The sequence below is a fragment of the Falco punctatus genome (genome assembly GCF_963210335.1).
Source record: "Falco punctatus genome assembly, chromosome: 5".
Taxonomy (NCBI): domain Eukaryota; kingdom Metazoa; phylum Chordata; class Aves; order Falconiformes; family Falconidae; genus Falco; species Falco punctatus.
The window spans coordinates 19,557,003-19,565,005 of record NC_137584.1 but is presented as its reverse complement, the minus strand read 5'-3'; positions in this window follow the sequence as shown (position 1 = coordinate 19,565,005).

The window sequence follows — 8,003 nt, the reverse complement described above, 5'->3', positions numbered from 1 at the left end:
GCCATACACAAGCTCCTAGTTGTGCACTCAGTCCTCTTGTTCAGGCTGCCTAAGCCTTGCAGAGTCTTCCATCATAAAGACAAGTAATGAAGCATTTTAAGAGGACTGTTGGGTGGCTTGTGCCTGTGTCTGATTCCACAGGTTTTTCTGTCTTCTCCACCGCTTGGGCTGTGGGAAGCAGGCACAGTCTCCCAGTTTGCATCCTCAGGGTGTGGCGTTGCTGGCCCACAGCTGCGGAGGGGCACACAGCTGCCTTCCCCTGAGACAGGCAGGAGGCAGGGTAAAATCAGGAGGCAGAGCTTATGCAGGAGCAAAAGGAGCAGCTGGACAGGAGACTCAACTATGGAGATGTCCTACCTGGAGAGAGAGAGAGGGAGATGGGTAGGTGGGTCCTGAAGGAGAAGATAAGGCTGGCAAAGAGGGAATGATTAAACTAGCCTTTTTCCCTGAAAACCATCTTTGTAGTTCCTCTCAACTAGGTTTGGCTTTGATTCTTGGAGCAGCAGACCTTATGGGAGCACTAGGACAGAGCAGCTGGGACTTACTGGGTACATGGGAATTCAGGTTTTTTCCCCCCATTCTTATTCCCACAGAAATCATCAGGCAGGTCACACAACTGGGAATTATGGTATTATGTCAGTGTTCCCTACCCCATCAGAAAAGCTTTTGAAAGTGGCTGCTAAATCACCAGCTCTTCTTGTAGGGCTTGTCACAGCAGCTGATCTCCAACTGGAGGTATGCCATGAAGACACAGCACTAGTATTTAGTGATTTCTGCACTGTCTTGTAATGTCCCCTGGGAGGCACATGCCACCTGTAGTGTCCCAGGACATAGCCCACATGGCAGGTCTTTCCATGGTAGGTGTCCCGATGCACACATATCTGGCTGATTTTGAGTCCTTACTGCCAGTGGGCTTCACCAATAAAGTTGTTTACGAGGAATTAGCTGGCACAGACCGAGCTTATACATGCTCTTTATTTGTTTATGATTAAAGATAGGAAGCGGGTGTGCAAGGCTGTCGCTGTGTCATCTCTCAAACACTGGGTACAGCCAAGGAAATGTTGTGAAGACAGACTTTGGTGATAAAATCTATCATAATGCTTTCACTTTAATTGCAATTAAAGCATCAGACTCACCACACCACATCATCCTGTGGGCTCTTCTTAGACCAGCATTGTGCCTCTGGTTGCCATACATCAACAGGAGGATCTAACTGTGTGGTACTGTAGCATGTCATTGCAACAGCAAACCTGTTTGGCACCAAAGTTTTCACACTACAAAATTCTGTTGGCTGCATTAGAACAAAAGGGAGATAAAACATCCCTTTCAGGATGGAAGCAGGGCTGGAAGCAGAAAGCAGCTCCACTGATATACTGACCAGTGATGTGCCTGGCAGATTGTCCCCTCTGGACAGCACCGTCCTGGAGGAAGTGTTCCTCTTCCCCAGAGAACAGCTTGACCTGGTGTATCCTGAAGACCATTACAGAGCTTTGTACAAACATACAACCACAGAAGGCACAGCGGCACAGCAGCCTGCAGAGCTTTTCCCTGGATACTCCTGTTACACAGTTTGAATTTTTTGAGATACCTTTCTGTTGTGCAGATTTTGCTTTTCCAAAAGCAGGATGAGAAATTACATCTTGTCCTAGAGCTGGGTTTGGTTTCAGTTTTAGCAACTCACGGCAAGGCCAAACACACCACATTGCTGGAAGCCAAAGCCACAGCCAGAGGGACCGAAAGGAGCTGCAGGTCTGCCCTGTCCCCTCCTCGCCATCCTACAGCTTCAAACCCCTGTGGCCTGAGTGGGAATGGGCAGATACCAATGACACCATGTGTGCTGGGATGACTGGGAAGCGGAAAGTAGAATGAGTTTCCAGGAACATGTGGTGACTCCCTTCTGGAGCTCTGCTTTTTACACGCACCTCTGGAAATGGTCCCATCCCTCAGCCAGCAGGACCTGTGGCAGTCAGGCTGTGCCGTAAGTAAAGCGGAAAAGACAAAAATCTGAAGTATCTTTTGTGGCATTCTCTGAGGAGGCCCAGGCACTTTTTTTAAAACAGTGAGTGAAGTTTATTGTCCAGAGTTGATGATTTTAAAAGCAAGGCCAAACTGCATTTGAAAGGGGAATTCTCTTCACCTCCCAAGGCTGTTCAGGAGGTGTCATGTCCAGAAGCACCTGGACATTACCCGTTTTAGTTCAGACAGTGGCAGTTTTGCTCTCAGCCGGGCAATCGTGCAGCTGAACTGTATGTCTGAAAGGGACAGGCTGGCCTATTGTCCGGCCTGTGCTGTGCCACCCCCTTTAAAAACACACGCCAGCCCTGCCCGGCTCGCAGGACATTTACACAGCACGTCTGTCCGGAGGGCTCCTGGCAGGGGTGTCCCCGGGAGCCCCACCACCAGCCTTAGCGTCCCTCTGCCCTCTCCCCGGGGGAAAGCAGCAGAGAAGGGCTGCAAAGTCACCGTAGCTGCTCCACTAAGCAACCCCACTGGTGCACCAGGACATGCAGAGGTTTGCACCAGTTGCACCGGCTGGGGCTAAGCCCAGGAGTGGAAACTTCGGCCAAAATCCACAGAGGATTTGGAATCAAAGTACTGCTGCGGCTCTGGCTCCTTTTTCTCTTTATTCCCCAGAGAACAATTCTTTCTTTCTCCAGCTCACCGCGTTGCCTCTTAACTTAGGAGGCCACCTAGGGCTGGCCCTGGGCTTAGCAGAGAGCTTTTCCAAACCCCACGTCTGCCTGCGCCATGAGCACGCTCCGGCGAGGACCCCTGGCTGGTTTTCCACCCTCCCTGCCAGGGTTATTTCCCTTTGCCGGCGATGTTTGTGCTGTCAAAGCTCAGGGGTCACATTGGAGTTTATATTCCATTGCTCTGGTTCATCCTGCCGGGGTGAGAAATTACAGGCAGAAGTGGTTTGTGCTCGGTGGTCCGGTTTGTGTCTGAGACGGAGCACGACACCAGCACATCTCCCGCTCACTGGTACCAGGGGAGCTCTGGAGAGCCGGCTGCCAGCCGGGCCCCTCTCCGTAAGGTCCCTGGCAATCCTCTGCCCTATTGCCATTTAAAATCAGAGGCGCTGTAGCTGATGCCAGAGGGATGAGTAATGGACAGGAACGCTGCAGTGTGGGATGAAGGGTATGAAATGTGGGTGATGCCGAGCCTTCGGTGGAGAGGGTTTTTTTCTGGAAGGCTTTTCTGTTTTTCGTTAGTCAGCTGTGTGACGGTCTCTGGGCAAGGAGTCCCAGTGCCTTACACTGCCAAGAAAAATACTGCAAGTTCTTGGCCTCTGAATGCCCATGTTGTGGGTAAACTGGCAGGGATTATGTGTCCAGCACTGCATGTGCATGCACGGATGGGAACGGATGGGAAGGCATATAGTCCAACCTAGTAAATGATTGAAGGGAAAGAATAAACCTAACTGAAAAATGCTGGAGAGCTTGAGGACATCTTGGCATAGCTGCTTCCTCAGCCCAAATCAGAGTGGGGAGAAAGCAGGCTGTTTCAGAGACTTAACAGTAACAGGCTTTACTCCTTCATGCTTTCTTCCCTGCCACCCCCAGCCTCTTCTCAGCATGACCTGCCAGAGCAACACGCACAAAGTGACTCCTCGCTTCCACACAGACTGGCTACAGTCAAGATAACAAGGCACTCTTTAAGATGCTTTCATCAAAATCTGTTCTGTCATCCTCATAAAAAACTGCTTTCTTTTGATCTCATTGCATTTAATAGGAGCTTGGACTTTCTCCAGAGTAAGAACAGTTGTTGTTACACAACTTTTTCGATATTTTATAAACTAACATTTTTCTAGTCAGAACACAAACTCTTGGAAGTCAATGATGAGGAGCCATCATGCACCAACACTTTCATTTATGATTTTTATAGCACGTGTCTTTGGGTAATACCCTCACTTTGCTTCACTGGGCTCATTTTTACCTTCTTGCTGCCAGCGTAACAGCTTTCTCTTTAGGTCATGTAACAGGGGTAGTTTTTGGAATATCTTCGTGACATGTAACTGAGGTCAAGGGCTAAATTAACAGACTGTTAGACTGTTTTCTAAGTCAGACTTAGAAAAGAATTTATAGCCCTTTATTGCTTAATATAAGCCATAGAATTTCATCCAGTGGTTTGATTTGTAACCAGCATTTGTGGGCAGTTACACTCATCTTCTGGAAGGACACTGCATTGTTTGAAGGGAGACAAGATGCTGTGGCTTCCACCTCTAAGCGTTAGCCGTGGGGATGGCGGGGTGAGCAGTGCAGGCAGCAGGAATCCCTGCCAGCTATGAGGCACTCGGTGGGGCTGCTGCCAACGCTTGTAACCTGCCATCAAGACCATGTTATTTCTGTTCAGGATGGTGGTGTCTCAGCAAGGAGGAACCAGAAACACCAAAAGTGCTGCCTGCACTGTGCAGGGTTCACCTTAAGGGAAACTCACCTTACAGCCTTTACGCTCCCCTAGCTGATTTGGGAGGGTGTAAATAAAATAAATCAGGGACATTTTCAGGAAACAATTTCCATTATAGTTTGCCAATACAGTTGGAATAAATATTGCATCTGTCAACTTTGATAAAGTCCTACAAGGAACAAAGTGGGCTTCTGTCTGGAAATGTGCTCCCTGCCTGAGCAGGGCTGTTAGCTGCACTGCAGCTGCCTATATAATTTGGGTTGCAGGCAAAGCGCTGGGAGACCATCATGTCTTGGACCTACAGCTAAGCAAGCTGTAGAAACTTGCTTTTATTTCTACCATTGCTTTGCAGAGTGAATCCTCCTGCCTGAGAGGGAATGGACAGAGCACCACAAAGCCTGCAAAGCATTCCCGACTTGATCTTTCTAGGACAATCTTTTAATGAGACTCTCCTTTGTAGGAGAATCTTATTCCAGGGAACAGGCAAAGTTTTGGTTGGGGGGGGGACTAAAGAGGTGGCTTCTGTGAGAAGATGCCAGAAGCTTCCCCTGTGTCTGACAGAGCCAATGCCAGCCAGCTCCAAGGTGGACCTGGTGCTGGCCAAGGCTGAGCCCATCAGTGACCATGGTAGCATCTCTGGGATATTTAAGAAGTGGGGAAAAAAAATCCTGTGCAGCAGCAATTGCAGCTGGAGAAAGGAGCGAAAATAAGTGAGAGGAGCAGCCCTGCAGCCCCCCAGGTCGGTGCAGGAGGGGCTGCAGGTGCCGGAGCAGAGATTCCCCTGCAGCCCACGGTGGACACCACGGTGAGGCAGGCCGTGCCCTGCAGCCGTGGAGGTTGACGCTGGAGCAGGTGGATGCCTGTGACCCGTGGGAAGCTCGTGCCAGAGCAGGCTCCTGGCAGGACTTCTGGCCCCATGGAGAGAGGAGCCCAGGCTGGAGCAGGTTTGCTGGCAGCACTTGTGACCCCGTGGGGACCCACACTGGAGCAGCCTGTGCCTGAAGGGCTGCAGCCCACGGGAAGGGCTCACACTGGAGAAGTTCACGGGGGACTGTCTCCCGTGGGAGGGACCCCATGCTGGAGCAGGGGAGGAGTGTGAGGAGCCTCCCCCTGAGGAGGAAGGAGCGGCAGAGACAGCGTGTGATGGACTGACCACAACCCCATTGCCTGTCCCCTGCACTGCTGGAGGGGAGGAGGGAGAGAAGATGGGGAGTGAAGTCGAGCCCAGGAAGAAGGGAGGAGAAGGGGGAAAGTGTTTTAAGATTTAGGATTTATTTCTCATTATCCTACTCTGATTTGATTAGCAATAAATTAAACTAATTTCCCCAAGCTGTGTCTGTTTTGCCCGTGACGGCTGATTGCTGAGTGATCTCCCTGCCCTTACCTCCCCCCACCAGCCGTTCATTGTGTTCTCTCTCCCCTGCCCAGCTGAGGAGGGGGAGTGATAGAGCAGCTTTGGGGGGCACCTGGCATCCAGCCAGGGCCAACCCACCGCAAAGAGTTATTATATATGCTGTCCCACTGTTAATGCTAGCTTCAAGTGTCTTGTTTACCAGGCTCTGCAGAGTGCTGCCAGCTACAAGGCCATGGGGTGGTGTGGCTTCCTAGTACCCACAGGAGCTTATCTGAGCTCTGCTGGCATACCTGCTGTTGTCCTCCTCAAGCTCAGAAGGACTCCAGGGATAAACTTGAAATATAGTTGCCACCTTAAAGAAACCATGAAATTGCCCTTGAGAGAAGGGGAGGTAAGTTCACTGAGCAACTATATGTAGCAGAAAAGGCGGCAGGTCCAGGACCAGAAGCTTGGTACACTGCAGCTTGCTTTTAATACAAACTTCGTAATTCTCATTGAACTTGAAGACTCTGGGGAAAAGCACAGTAGAGCATAGTTTTGTGGGGTTTAGCACCAGTGGCAGGGAGACGTACGAGCTCTGCTGCTGCCATCTCCAGGGCTTTGCTCAGAGGCCACAACCAAGGGCAAGCACCCCCACACCAAAGCCCAGGGGAGATCTTGATACTGGCCTGCAGCAGTCAGTGAAAGTAACACTCTGGCTATCACAAGGATTTGAAATTCAGTGAACTGTTTTACCCAGTACACACGGAATTGTTGTGGCCTTCAAAAGAAAATACAGTTAACACTTTAAATTGTTCCTAAATGAACTGATGGAAAAAAGCAATGGAAATCCCTGTTACAGTTATATCTGCGTATGGGGTGCACTGCATAAAGGCGAGGGGGAATAGGCTGTATCAAACCCAGAGAAATTCTGAGGCTGGATGCTTTTATTGGGGACTGCTGACCTAAATTTGCCATCTGCAGCTCTTGGAGCTCTAGCTCTGTCTAGGCTTTAAGCAGCCATGGCCCTCCTCCGAAGCTGGTCCCATCCAGCACCAAATCCTTGTACCACTTTTGCCAGTGTCAGCCCATGGTCCCAGCATGTTTCTGGATATATGCGATTTTCAGAAGGGTTTGCAGAGGGATTTTCACTTTGGTACTGCATAACCTAAACCACACCACTTTATTTGCCTTTGCTTCATTGTTCCTTCCTACTTGATTTCTTCTGTAGAATTCAGAAAGCACTTTGCTATCTCATAATGCTGTGGGGTGTTTTGCTTATTTTGCGTCAGTACAGTATTTTGATTATATGATGTTTTACATAAGAAAAGGTCAAATGCCACTTTCCCCTCACCCGAAGAGGTGTCCCACAGCAGGTGGCCGTCTGGGGCAATACACTAATCAATTCTTACCTTGTGGCTCATAGAGAAGACACCAAGCACACATAGTCAGAGGGGGGAAAACCTACTATCCCATCTTCCTGCTTACAGTGACGGCTGTGCGGGCTGCAGGACAGGTGAGGGACCTGTTTGCAGAGGACTGCTGCTGGCTGGGACGGCCTCCCCTTTCCTTGCAGCAGCCTGCACAGTGCTGTGCTTTGCATTTGCGGCTAATGGTGTCGGTAACCCGCCGGGGCTGGGGCTGTTGCTGAGCAGTGCTTGCACAGCATCAAGGCCACCGTTGTTTCCCACTCTGTCCCACAGTGACTAGGCTGGGGGTGGGCAAGAGGCTGGGAGGAGACACAGCTGGGACAGCTGACCCAAGGGATGGCCCATACTACACAGCATCGTGCTGCGCTGTAGAAGTGGGGAAGCAGCAGAAGGTGGGGGGGTTGTCTTCTAGGGCGGCTGTTGCTCAGAAATGGGCTGGGCATTGGGGAGCTTGGGGGTAGCGAGTGGTTGCCTTTGCATCACTTGTTCTTTTCCTCTTTCCTTTATTAAACTGTCCTTATCCCAACCCACAAATTTTCTTGCTTTTGCTCTTCCTACCCTCCCCTGTCCCACTGGGAGGGAGCAAATGAGTGCTGCCAGCTGGGGTCAACCCACCACACAGAGAAAGGGAGGAATCAAACCTGGTTTATTAATCCTTTCACATCTTTTCTTGGAAGCATTTGAAATGGGGCCCTTGACTCCTTTCAGTGTTAGTGGTTCAGTTACAGGTAAGAGACATTGCAGACCAGCTCTCCTTAAACTAGACCTCATTCCTGTAAAACACCCCTGATTGCGTGCACTCCGTTGCCCTTCAGTTACAGGGTGCAATGAAG